General features: G+C 40.0%; 1 protein-coding gene across 1 annotated transcript in view; it reads left to right on the top strand.

Moving 5' to 3' along the window:
- The window catches only part of LOC110899273 (TMV resistance protein N), a 36944-nt gene extending 23955 nt beyond the window's left edge, over nt 1-12989 (top strand). Inside the window, exon 8 of the mRNA XM_022146154.2 lies at nt 12871-12989. The gene's annotated coding sequence lies outside the window, so the exon portion shown is untranslated. The remainder of the gene's footprint in view (nt 1-12870) is intronic.
- The last annotated feature ends 1456 nt before the right edge of the window (nt 12990-14445 follow it).

A 14445-nucleotide genomic window follows, 5' to 3' on the forward strand; every position in this document is an offset into this window, starting at 1 on the left:
AGAGTATAAGCATAAAACACTCTTGAGGTTCAAATTAGATCATCAGTGGTCATTGTGCAACTGTGTGCATTCATCAATACAGGAATTGTTCTGGTAACAATAGCATCTTCAGTGATGGTGCTTAAAAGGAATTTACAATCAATTGACAAGAAATTGACCCAAACAATGGTCAAAATAACTTGAAAATGATATGATCATGAATTTACTGGAAAATTGTCGGATTCTTTTGATTATTTTCAAAACTTCCTTTGATTTTTGTTAAGGTGTTTTCCTCTAAAATAAAAACCAGATATATTTCATTCCTTTATGAAATATATTTGTTCTTTTACTCATTTTTTTTAATAGTAAAAGCTCATCTATGGTCAGGATGTAATTTCCTTATTTTTGTGTGAAATTACTATCCTTAAATCTGGTCAAAAGGAAATGACATACATACCAAGGTCAGGTTGAGCTCAAGTTAGGTTTTCACTGATCATAAATTGATTGTAAATTGACTTAGACTACTGAGATACTCATGCTCTAGTTCAGGTAATTAGACACAAAATGAGCAGCTCATGTAGAAATGTCTTCATCATCTAGGATGCTAAACCATTGTCTAAATAATAGACACTTGGCAAAACCTAGAACAAAAATTCCTGTAAACAACTGCTGGCAATTTAATCTTGATAATTTACATCTAAAATGTATTTTGTTAAGAATAGCATTTCAAATGCTCAAACAGATGTTAGATAAGATACTGTGCTTTCACAAAGCAAAATCAAGTTCTACATCTGAACAAGCAGATGCTAACATATTTGTCAAGAGTTGAAACACTGCTGCACTATCAGTTGTTGAGACAAAAATCTTCATTATTCTACCACTGTTGTATCTAAAATGCTGTTGTGCTTTAACATCTGCTCTCTAAAGTCTGTCCACTGCTAAAGTGTCAACCTCTGCTCTTCAAAAACACTGATGTTTAAAATCATTGTTTCATCCACTGATACATCCACTGTTTCATTTTATTACCGTTGTAACTACTGATACTTGATCCATCAGTAGTTGTTAAAACAACTGTCTTCCATCATTTACCATTTCATCAGATGTTTGGCACGTGGTCAGTTTTTAGCCGTCAGATCATTATAACCGCTCACACACACCAGCATTCACCTTTTTCCTAAATAAAACTCTGCCCTAACACCAAAACAGGGTTTTACGGTCGAATTGAATTCCAAAAGTTCTTTTCTCATAACAGTTTCCCTCTCATAACTCCAAAAATCTTTTTCGATCTTCTTCATCAAAAATGACGAAACCAAAATCGAAATCTAAATCAAAACCATCATCTTCCTCCAAAACAGCAGAAGCCACTCAAATGGCCGCTGAAACACCGGAGATCCGCTACAAAGCTCCTCACAACTATGTAGGTATACTCACAAAACCTACCTATAACCACACCTTCGACTCCATCCTTGACATCCTTTCTGCATCAAAGTACAAAACTTTGATAACAGCAGACGCTCCTATTTACCTTGACACCCAGAGAGAGTTCTGGAAAAATGCCACCCTTGAAAAAAAAGGAGATATTATCGCCGCCATCAACTCCTCGATACAGGGTAAGAAGGTAAACATCTCACCAAAATCCATCTCTGAAACCTTTAAACTCGATGATTTAAATGGAAAAACTTCATTTACAAAAGACGAGTTGGTAAAGGATTTCATGAACAGGGGCTATGCAGAACAACCAAATAGGGATACCCTACAAAAGGGTTACTTCCCTTCTGCACCCAGATTTTTATTCCACACACTGCTCATGTGTGTTTCTAATAAAACAACATCTTTTAATTAGATACCAACGAAAATCCAATGCCTGGGGTATGCAATTTTAAATGACAAAAACTACAACTACTCCCAGGAAATATTTGATGATTTGGTAAAGAACGTTGATAATAAAGCATTTCTGCTCTTTCCAAGATTTCTAAGCTACTATTTTGAACAAAAGTTTGTTGAGAAAGAGGCAGAAGTGCCCAAACAAGGTGTCTCATTCAAAATAAACTGTTTAACAATAGAAACTTTTTCAAGAATGATGGCACCAATAAAATTAAAAACAAAAGAGGCAGAGCAGATTTTAGAAACTGCCACTGACCCTCAAGAAACCACTGCTGAGCCCACTGCTCCAGGTGATCAGAGTAGCACACCCACTGCTCTGAAACCCACACCTGCCACTACCAAAAAGACCAAAAGAAAATCATCCAGAAAACCCACCAAACCCAAAATAAAGGCAACTCTGGAAGATGAGATCCCAGAGCAACTGCCAGTGACAACACAAAAGTCACCAGAAACCACTGCTGCTACTTCCTCACAGCAGTTGGTAGAAAGATCTCAACCCCAGCCTCAAACTCCTCTTGCATCCTCACAAAAGGATCAAGTTGTAAGCACAGGGACACCACATTATGAAGCTCTGTATCCACTCGGATCCATCTTCCACAGTCCTGATCCCAAGGACATGTCTCTTTCAACACCCATACCCTCACCAATAATATTGCCACAATCAATAATACCCCTGTTGCATGCAGTTGATATGGCACAGACAAAAACCAGTTCCTCTCTATCACCCATTACTGAGAGTATACCTCCACAAGTGACTGGGTCTGATGCACTTACCTCTGCTATCCCAGCAACAGCTGAGGAGGTTACACCCCCTGAGTTACAAGTAACTCTCAGTGGTAGTTCAAGTGGAGCAGCAACTACAACTGATGGATCAACAGATCTTCAGTTGGACAGTTGTTACATAACTAAGACTCCCTTGAAGGCAATTGCTTCCATGGCAACATCGGTAACCACCAGTAAGTTATCTTTAGCTGCTGGTAACATCAAAGGTTTATCGGTTGCTGAAGAAAGAAGTCCCCGGTACCAAGAAAAAGGGGCATCAATGGATGACTTTTGGGCTACAGCTCCTAAGTCACACATTGATACAACCACCACTGGTGGGGATTCAGATGATCCTGTTAAATCAGGTGATGATTCAAGATACAACGAATTGACGGCCAGGGTTGAAAACCTAGAATCTTCTGTTGCCGAAATAAAAGATATGGTGCAGCAGCTGTTAGAAGCTCAAAAAGCCCAATCTTTTGCTCCTCCTGCTCAAGCACCTGCTCCACAAGCATTTGCTGAAAATGAGCTTTGGAATATCCTCCAACCTTTGCTTGAACACCAGCAACAAATGGCTGCTAAACAGCACGCAAATCAAGTACAAATGCTGACCAACATGGTGGAATCTCGGTTCAAAGACACTCAAGCAGACATCAAGGCTATAAAGGCCAGCATACAACAGAATGCTCAAAGTGAGAAATGTCCATCTACCATTTTCTTCATGGATACACCCCTGGCAGATAATGCCAAAAAGGGGGAGAAAACCAAGCTGAAAAAGAAAGGTATAGAAGATGGGATATACTTTGAACCAGAAAAACCCAAAACCACAAAAACTTCAACAACTGATACAACAGTAGTTACAAAAACGGCTGTCAGTAGCCAAACAGCTGCTATCTCATCAACACACACACCTCCAACACACACCACTTCATCACACACCACCACAACTACTGTTCCACCACCACCACCTGTGTCTACAACACAAAAACCACCCCTACCATCACAAACAGCCAAACCATCATCACCCCCTGCTAAAAGGCAGAAGACAACAGATGTTACAACCTCTGTTGTAATGGCAACAGTGGTTGAAACACAAGTTGTTTCAACTACTGCTAGTCAACCACTGATCACCTCCCAAACAACTGCCACAATAACCCCTGCTCAAAAGCAGAAGACATCTGCTCTCAGTAGTTGGAATGACAGTAGTAGTTGAGACACCAGTTGTTTCATCAGTTGTTTGTCAACCATCCACCACTGCTCTATCCTTTCCTATATCTTAACCAAGGTTCTTTAGCAGAAAAAGAAAGCCTATTACTGCCAATGAAGGGATACATGATCCAAATGCTGAAAAGTATCCACTGGAGCTTGAAGCCGTCAAAAATGATATGAGGCAGTTTTATACAGAAACAAATCCCTCAAAAAGAAAATTCTCCTCACTCATAGGCTATATAGCTCCAGAAGATATAAATGATTATCTCAAGTTAAAGGCAAGGCAAGCTAAAGTTAAAGCCAAGGTTGACAGTGAGAAAGAAAGGCTAAGCGAAGAAGGCATTGCTAATAGACTGGAGTTCTACCTTGCAAAGGTTAAGCAGATGGAAGAATATGCACAAGAGCTAGACAAAGAAAAGGCTGATCAAAAGAAGAGATTGAGAGAACAACTTCTAGCCTTCATCATGAAAGAAAAGTTCTATTCTGCTGAAGAATCCCAGTTTAAAGAATGGCCATTAGTAGCTTTAAAGCATGAGGCTGAAAGGATCCAAAGAATCAAGAATGATTCTTCAAAGAAAAAGAATGCTCCAAACTGGAGTAAATACAAAAGGCTCATTGCTGACCTCACTGCTGAATATAAAGGAAAGAAAAAGGAGCTAGTGAATGCTAAGATGGATACTGCTGAAGCCATATCAAAATGGTCTAGGCAGCAAACTGATGAAGCCTATGAGAGGCTAAAGAAAAAGAAGAAAACTGCTTCAAATGCCTCAAAGAAAAGAGAGCAGATGACGAAGCTTGAACAGAAAATTGAAAACCTCAAGACAATGCTAAAATCAGCAGACAGTCCTACACTTGGGTCAAAATAAGATGAAGGCAAACAGCTGACTGAAGAAGAGGTCTTAGAAAAGGAAGCTGAGTATCTCAAGGAAACCATCTCAAAAATGGGTCTAAATGAAGACAGCTCATCAAAGCTTCAAAACCTTTTTAAGAAGGTACTCAACAAACCTGCATCTCCAAACACTGCAAAAGAAAGACAGAAGTTGAAAGACAAGAGCTTAGTGAACAAGAAACTGCAGATGATATAGCTGCAGCAGACAGAGTCATTGAAGAAGCTTTCAATAGAATGTCTAAAAGTCTGCAGATGTTTTCAAGGCCATCATCCCTCAACTCATCTGATAATAAATCTCTCCCAAGAAACCCATTGGATTCAAAAATACTAAAGTGGAAGTCTGATCAAAAGACCCATGTATTGACTTTGCTCAGATCCAATGGTGAGGTGAAGCATATATCAAGGAAAGAAGCACTAGGACTTAGTGTTTAAGATTTGCAGGATCTCCTTGAGCTTTCACTGTGCAGGGATGTAGATGACCAGAGTGCCAAAGAATTTGAAGCTGAATTTAAGGAACAAGCTAGGGCACTCTTGATGAGTAATAAAGGTCCTGAATAAGGAATGGTTTTGGCATTATCTGTTCCAGGGGGAGATTGTTGGGATTGAACCCTAACAGAGGAACAGATAATGTAAAGCCAAAACCGGATCCCATCAGTGGACACTTAATAAGCAGCAGTTTACTCTAATCTCTCCCCTTGATAGTGGTTATCTAACAGCCGATGGATCTTAAGTGCTGCTCAACTACAACAACTGATAAACCAAACTCTGATGATTATCTAACAACTGCTGAAGACAAACTCTGTTGCTCTATCTACTGCTGTATCCTAAGTACTGCTGAAGACTCAAGCACTGCCCTCTCAAAGACTGATCACCTTTGAAGAAAGCACTGAAGACTCAACATCTGTGCTAAGGCTACAACAGTGGAACGTGAAGCAATAGTTTCCTTATGTTTTGTACTTTAGTGATTATCAGATGTTACATAACAGTAGTTTGTATAGAACAGTATTTATAGTTTGTTAGGTCGTTAGATGTCACTATCATGGTGACGTCAGCTGAAGCATATCAGTAGTTTGGTTTGCCTATAAGTATGATAGTACTCTGTACTGTTACACTTGATCGTTTTGAGTGAGTTTTTCTCCTCAATTCATCCTTTCATCTTGTGCAACCAACTCTATCAGGCTGAGGGGGAGTTTAGATTGTAAGCCTGCACTGTAATCTTTTGCTTTTATGTAAATCTTTTGACTCAATGAAAAGCAATTGTTTATCAATCTACACTTTCCCTTGTTTGTGTTTACAAAGTTTGCTACTCATTTCCGCTGCACTTATTCGTTTTATGCAAACAAACACAATCACAGACAGCCTTAGATCCCAACAGCATTTCGTTTAGTTTTCCGCACTTTAAAATTGTTTTTAGTGTAGTGTGTAAGTTTGTTTTTGATTAAGCCAAAGTTGTTGCTTGGTGTTTATGCCGGAAGCCTGAAACCTACTTCATAAAACGTTCTTGCATTTGAAAACTCAAACAAAATGGCAAAATGGTAAATTGTTCAAAACCTGTTCAGTGTACAAAATTGTCATGCCTTGGTATTTTCTGGAAAGTGTGTCGACGAATCCGAACATGGTCGACGAAACAAAATTCATTTTGACGAAACAAAGTCTGGTCAAAGTCAAGGTTTCATTTTGGTCAACCTTGGTCAAACCTGTTTGGTGTTCGACGAAACAGGCTGTTTTGTCGAGATTATGACGAAACAGGCTGTTTCGTCGAGATTATGACGAAACGGAACAGCCCATGTCTGTTTCGTCGTGGGCTAAACTTTCTGGCCCAAGTTCTGGCCGAACATTCTGTTTCGTCGAAGTCCACCATCCGTTTCGTCAAGATGGCTGTTTCGCCGAAGGTGAGTCGGTGTATAAGGGTCCTAGTTGTCAGTTTTGTGTTCATTTTTCAAATCACTTGAGTACTTGGCTGTTCATCTTCTCCAATTTTCTCCAAACACCCCATTCCCCCCATACTTACGGTCACCCCCAAAATCACTCATATCATCCATTTTTCTTGCAAAACTCACTGAAATCAAAGGTACAAATGTGTTGATGATTATGTTTATTACCTTTTGGACCGTCGGTTTTGTCAAGAAACCCTCGGAGTCCCTCACAGATCTCATTCTTCTTGACACTTTGTATTTTGATTTTGAACTTGTCATAGTTTCTACCTATATCTGTTATATCTAGGGTTATGTATGTTTGTTTTGCCTTGATTTGGGTTTGGATTAAGTAACTTAAAACAGGGGATTGTGGATTGTTGTGGGTTTTGAGTTTTTAAAAGGGTTTTAACCGAAAACAATATCTTCTTCCGTCCTTGGGTATGATTTCTACTTGGGTTGGGTTAAACAAGTAACCGTTTATAACTTATGATGATCTGCAATTTGTTTAAACGTCATACGGCGAAACGCCCAAATTCCAAAACCCTAACCACGACGAATCAGACAGTCGGCGAATCAGAATGTCGGCGAAACAGAATGGTCAACGAAACAGAAATGGTCAACTATCAAATTCTGTTTGGTCGAACATGATTCTGTTTCGTCGAAGACTTGATCGACGAAACGCAGTGGTCAACGAATCAGAACTGGTCAACTGTAAAATTCTGTTTCGTCGAACCAACTTCTGTTTCGTCGAATACCTTCTGTTTCGTCGTCCATGCCTTACGAAATTTCACAGTCTGTAAATTGTTCATAGTAGACATGGTTTGATAGGTTATCTGTCATGTGGATACACGAACTTGTATCCATACATGTCTAAATGCATATGTAATGTGATTGTTGCTTATTGTGGACATTTCAAATTTCAGATGGCACCGAAAGAAGGGAAAAGGAAGCCCGCAACAAAGAAGGAAAACAAGACGGAAGAGGAGATAATGTCCGAGAAACGCCATAATCAAATCGCCTACTTGGATCCTGAAGAAAAACTTGCTGAATTGAAAGATATCACAAAGTGGATCAGGGAGTCGCGGATAAACTATGCTGTTACTTTCTCGACGCCGGTTTACAAGTCACTTATCAAGGCGTTCTGGGATTCCGCAAGCGTTGTGCAAGTGGATGGAAAGGACGTTATCAGAGGACGTGTGAACAACTTGGATGTGATCGTATCTCCGGATATTCTGAACGAAGTACTACAATTACAAGACCATCCAGACGCTCCAGACTCTATTCCAATTATGTGTACGCGAGGCTGTTTATTACGGATGAAGTGCACCGGAGACATCTTCAGCACTCAAATCAACAAGGGTGATCTGCCGTTACGTTACAAGTTCTTGCTACACGTTCTCATTCAGTGCCTAAGCAATAGACGTGCCGGTTATGACATGGCTGGAAACGATCTAGTTGGTTTTATGGTGGCTTTGGTGCTGAACAAACCGTTTAGCATTTCAAGGTACATTTTCGGCAACATGAAAGAAAACATGACGAGAACAGGGAGTAGGATAACCGGGAACAAGTTCTGGATGTATCCACGGTTTCTTCAAATGGTTATGAATGTTCAACATCCGGGTCTTCCTAAAGCCGACAACGATGTTCTGAAGATCGAGGCGATGAACTTCAACTCCTTAAGGATTATCAAGAATCTTGCGCACAAAAGATACAAAGAAAGTGATCCTCCAAGAAAGTTGTTCGGTGCGCTAGGAAACACTGCCTACGTTGCTCCTGAAGAAAACAAATGGCGTCACAATGATAGTGAATCAGATGATGAAGAGCCAGAGTTGAAAAGGAGAATGAGTGAAAAGTTTGGTCCAGATCCGATTGATTCGGATAGTTCGGGGAGTGATAGTGATAATGAAGGTGGTGATGGTGGCGATATAGGTGCCGTTGGTGCATCTAGTGTTGGAACTACTGGTGGTACATCAGCTGGTGGTACATCAGCGGGTGGTACATCAGCAGGGGGAGTGTCAGCTGGTGATACGTCAGCCGGTGGTGATGACGAGGCTGAATCTGATTCTGATGATGATCATCTGATTGAACCTGGATACGAGATGTATCTCGACGAACGCGGTGTAAAGAGATTCAGGAGGATTCGACAAGAAGATGATCCGGAATACGTTCCTTCTGATTCTGAAGCGGAACGTCTAAGGAAAAGAAAACCAGAAAAATCTGCAGAACATCAGAAAAAGAAGAAATCTCGAAGATATTTGAGTACCTCTACCCGGGAATCTGTTCCACAAGCACCAATTCAAGAACCACCGGTAGTCTCCTCAGCTCCTGAAACTCAAACTGTATCTCCTCAGGCTATTCCTCAAAGATCCATGGCTGAAACAATTAGAGCAACAACTTCTCAGCCGAGTGGTGAGCGTCAGAGGATCTTCTTGGAAATGACTCAAGAGGAGAAGAATAACTTTCTATTCTCTCAGCTTGAAGTAGCAGCGGATCGTATTCAAAGGCAGACGGACTTCATCAGGATCACGAAAAACGATCAGATTACTCATCAGGTGGACATTGATAGGTTGAAGTCCACTGTTGGCGAACAACAAGCTGTAATACAACGCCAACAAGCTGAGATCGATCAACTTAAGGCTGAAAACGTCCGTTTAAGAGTTGCAGACGAAGAAAGACAAAGAAGTAGCTCTGTACTTCAAAAGCTGGTGGAAGATTTGAAAAGTAGATGCGATGTCATGAAAGAGTGGTACGACTCGCGAAATACCACAATTCTTGAAGGGGCTAAAAAGTTAAACGCTGGCTATGACTTTCTACGATCTCGGGTTGCTACATTATGGGAGGATAGATGTAAGCAACAAGAAATACTGAAGAAAAGGGATGATGATCCCGAGGATCAAGGTAATCCTGATCCCTCTGTTACATCACAGCAACCGACAACAGCTACATCTTCAGCAATTGTTGTTGCTCAGCCACAAACAGTTGAATCTACACAAGGAACTTCTTCTGGAGCAGCTGAAAAAGTACAGCAAATTGAAGATACTTCTTATATTCCTAGCAGTGCTGATCTCGCATTGCAGGTTATTCATCCGTTCACCGGTGAATTGCTTGAGGAAGGAGAAATTGTTGAAGATCTCTCACAGCAGCAACTAATTACCCTAAATGCAATGAGAGATGTAGATGATGATGAGATTGAAAAGATGCCTAGTGAGCCGGAATCTTCAAATGCTAATAACATCGAGGAAATTGTCTTCAAGGGAAATGTGAAGAAGTCTTCGTATGTTAGACAAGATGGAACTGAGTTTGCCCCGTTTGATGAAGACTGGTTAAAAGACAATGTAGAAGACATTGACGAGCATCTGAAGAACCGCGATTCATCAGACAATGCCACCGATGCATTCTCCGCATGGCGTCAACGGTTCTTGTCAAAGGCTTCCAAACCCGTGCCTGAGGCTGCTCAAGTTGACTACTTACGGTTTGAGAAAGTGAAGCCTAGCGGGAGAATCCTGTGTTGGATGTTTGTGAAGGAGATACATTGTGTTGCAATTAAGCGGGAGTTTGGGATCCAGTACTTTCGATCTTTACTGAGCATTCTGTCTTTGCCATTTTATGATGTGGCCGCTTTGACAAAGATAGATCTCATAAATCGCTCAAAATATGATGGTGCAACGTTATTCGAGCGATTGATTAGAATGAACAAGAAGTCTGGGTGGAAGGACAAGTCTTACAAACCTCAGTTTCCCATCTACCAGCAAATCAAGTTTACGCTTGATCCGGCAACCAACACTGGCAGATACAAACTTATTTACGAGCCGGCGAAAGTGGTAGACAAGATTCCTTTGATGCCAATGAGGCAAGACTTTCTGGGTGAAATGCGTTTATGGTGTTATGATTCCGACACACATGAGGCGGTGATCGTTTTCAATGGCGATCAAGAGAATTTCAGGATGTTGGATCCAATGTGGATAGTTAATATGTCCGCATCCGACATTAACAAGTTGTACCGGCATGACATATTCTATGAAGACAAGGACGCACATCAGGCGTTAAAGTTTCAGCGCGTCGCTTGCTTCTGTTACTACAGGGGAATACATTCGGGCAGTTCATGGTCCGAACGTCACTGAAGAAGGAAGATATAAAGACCGAAGACCAGTAACTACAGGGGAATGCATTTTTGTGTCTGTCACTAGTCTTGTACTTTGCGATGTATTTTGAACGGTCTTTTATAGTTTATCGAGTCTGTATTCGCAGTCGACCAAGTCGGATATCCTCCTATCCGCTTGTGTCCGACTTATTTGTCTCGTCTGTTATGTAATGGTCGTTAAACAATGCATGTTGCATGATTAAGGGTATTTCTGTCTTTTGTCTGTGTGTATAATGCCTCCTGTTTGCTGTCTGTTTGCAGCAAACAGATTAAATATTGCAGCCTTCGACGAAACAGGTTTGTTTCGTCGAACACATGTCGACGATACAGAATTTGATAGTTGTTTCTGTTTCGTTAAGATCAGCGACGAAACAGATGTGTTTCGTCGTCTGATGGGCTTTGTGTTGGGCCCAGTTCCGTTTCGTCGAGCCTGTTTTGGTTTCGTCGAGTTCTCTGGCCCAGCTGATATATAAAGGCACAGATAGTCTCAGTTACAACTTAGAGATGAGAGTATACCCTGAAGGTCACTTTGTCTAGACTGTGTTTGTATCAGTTGCTTTCTCATCCAGTTTAATCAAACGATTGTGTTTCTTTGGTTAAACCACTGTTATTACTTTGTTCTATGATTGATTTGGCTTAGTTAAGTGGATTCCGCACACTTAACTTTGTTTGTTATAAATAAGGGTTTGGTTGTGTAAATCGATCCTCCGATTTCAGGACCTACAATCATCAGATAGGGTGGTAGGATAATGTCATCCACATAGATCAATAAATATGCTGTGTGTGATCCCTGGTGGTATATGAAAAGAGAGTTGTCAGACTTTTGCTCTGCACGAAACCTAGCGTTAGGACAAAGTCCGTGAAGCGTTGATACCACGATCGAGGAACCTGCTTCAGACCGTACAATGACTTCTTGAGGTGACACATGATCCGGATAATTCCAATGTCGAACCCCCATGGCTGATACATGTAGACTGTTTCAGCCAAATTTCCGTGCAAAAAGGCGTTGGTGACATCGAGTTGGTGAATTTTCCATGATTGAGAAAGAGCTAAGGATAACACTAACCGTATAGTTGTCAGTTTAACCACCGGACTAAATGTTTCTCCACAACCAATACCAACCTGCTGTTTTCTACCATCACACACCAACCGTGCCTTATAACGTTCAAGACTTCCATCCGATTTAAACTTATGTTTGAAAAGCCACATGCTGTGAATAATATTCATATCTGGTGTTCTAGGAACTAGTTCCCAGGTCTCATTTTTAATGACAGCACTAAATTCATCGTTCATAGCATTGTACCATTCTGGTGAGGACAGAGCAACATGCGGGTTTTTGGGAATAGGAGCAATAGTGGAAGCGTGAAGGTTAAGGTTTGGTTTAATTTGCTTAGAAATGCCATCCATTGCGCGTGTGCGCATGGTGCGGGTAGGGGGTGGAGACTGAGGAGGGACAGTCGAGGTGGGTTGATGCCATCCCCATGCCATCGCACCTGCAAAAAAAAAAAAAGAAAGAAAAAAGTAGTTTGACCAAAATTCACCTAACTTAACTAAATTTTTTAAATGAAGTTAGTGAATTGGATGAAAATGGCAAAAAATGACAAAAGTCAATGACTAAAATGGCAGGAAATAAAACTATTTTTACTAAAATGATTGCATGTTTGACCCGTTACCGACACGACCCAGCCCGTCTGTTTATCCAGTCAAATTTACCAAGAATGACTGGCTTCTTTTCGGGACATGCTTTATGTTCCTAAATTTTTATACAAGTTGTATGGGGGTGTTGACAGAAACTGAAACCAAAAAACGAACCGACAAACTTCAAGTATAATTAGAAGAGAATCGGTTTTTGTATTGGTTTAGTTTAATAAATTTGTTAAATGCATTATAATAAAATGTGCTCACATTTTCAAAATTGTCGAGATGAACTTAATTTTGGACAACTATAAGATAAAAGTGTAGTGCTTGTCTTTATTTACTTTTGTACGATTGAAGTCTGAATGTGTATACTCAATAACAGTTTTTTGGGTATATGTTTTTTCGTATAACGTGGGTATTAATCATCTCATCCTTTACTCGTCTACTTGCAGTTATGGGACACGTTATCGGATGCTGGAGTGTCCAAACGATACGGGAAATACGCAAGACAGAACAAGGCACCCTCCTCAACATAAATTACGGTTTTTTGCACTTATGTTTTACTTTGCATCATTTCAACGGCTATGGCTTGTTTGATTTCTTTTTTTCAACTTCAATCTAATATATCTGGATAAAAGGCTTGTTTTGGGGGTGCATTGTAATTTCTAGTGTTTGTTCAATACAAATTTAGTTTTTTTAGTTCTGTAAGTTCTACTGGTGCTCATCATGGCTATTATAATCTGGTTGACATAACTCACTGTTCTCACCTGGGTATAGAGCTAAAAAAACAACCCGTCACTCGATTGTCTTGTTACAGCATTCTCGTCCGGGCCATATTCTTACAGAGCCGCCTATTTTGAGCTCTTGGATGTCGTGATCATAAATTACACCTCCACGAAATATATATGGGATACCTGAGATATTTGTATCTAATGACTCAGAAGTGACTGTTACCGCTGCTGAAAGCATGAAGCCAGAGAACATGATGATCAACGAAGCAATGCCGCTACTAAAATAACACTTACTGTGACGGCCAACAACGAAAATCTGTCACTAAATTGGACTTTTGACCGACCATCAAGTCGAGAGAAAATTCGGTGATTCTTGGATGATTAACCAATATTTGCGAAACTAAAACTTGGGTTTTTCTTGTAAACAATTTTCGACTCGTCTTGTATGAAAGTTTCGGATCAACAGAAACTATATTGTTTTATCTAAATGTGACTCTTTGTACCCCTGTTTTAATCATAAATTTTTTATCATAAGTTTCGGATCAACAGAAGCTATAGATTTTCAGATTAGGCAAAAACAGACCATAAATAGCTCTATGCTCTATATATTTTTTATTATACTTCGAAAAGTGACTCTTTCTGCCCCTGTTTAATCATTTCTCACAAATTTGATCTTAATTAATTTTATTTAGAATCTGGCATAGTTCAAGTAAAGTTCATCGATTCAAGCAGCCAAGCCAAGGTCATCCTGAGACCTGAGTAACCGGTGAAGTCAAATATGCTCAAATGCCTCTTGTAAACCATTTGCGTACGCAACAACTAGTAGTTGACTACATCCCACTGATTTAAAACAAAATATTAAAGTTAAATCTAGCATGGATAATATAATAAAGCAACATAGACAAGTCTCAAACTCACAGCCATTACTTGAAAATAAAAATATAACTAATCATGGAAGCTAGTTTTCATAATGCTCAAATATAAGCAATAGTGTTGTCTGCAATTGTTTAATGTCTAACATCATTTAAAGAGGCATGGTAACAGCTGGAACTTAATATTTATATATACAATCATGTGCACAAGGCATCTGGGCTGGTACATACAGAGCGTTGACTTTGGCCATAACAGCTGGAGGCTTGACTTTTAGCATGTTGTCCCAACTACACGTGGTCTTATTCGAAGAGTCAGACGTATACTCTTTTGGTGTGGCCTTATTCTAAGTTCTACGTGGGACATTTTGCTGTACATATGATAACAATGGCTTTGTTCAGCAGAAGTTTGTGCCTACTTGGATTG

Source organism: Helianthus annuus, chromosome 13, assembly GCF_002127325.2.
Source record: "Helianthus annuus cultivar XRQ/B chromosome 13, HanXRQr2.0-SUNRISE, whole genome shotgun sequence".
Lineage (NCBI taxonomy): Eukaryota > Viridiplantae > Streptophyta > Magnoliopsida > Asterales > Asteraceae > Helianthus > Helianthus annuus.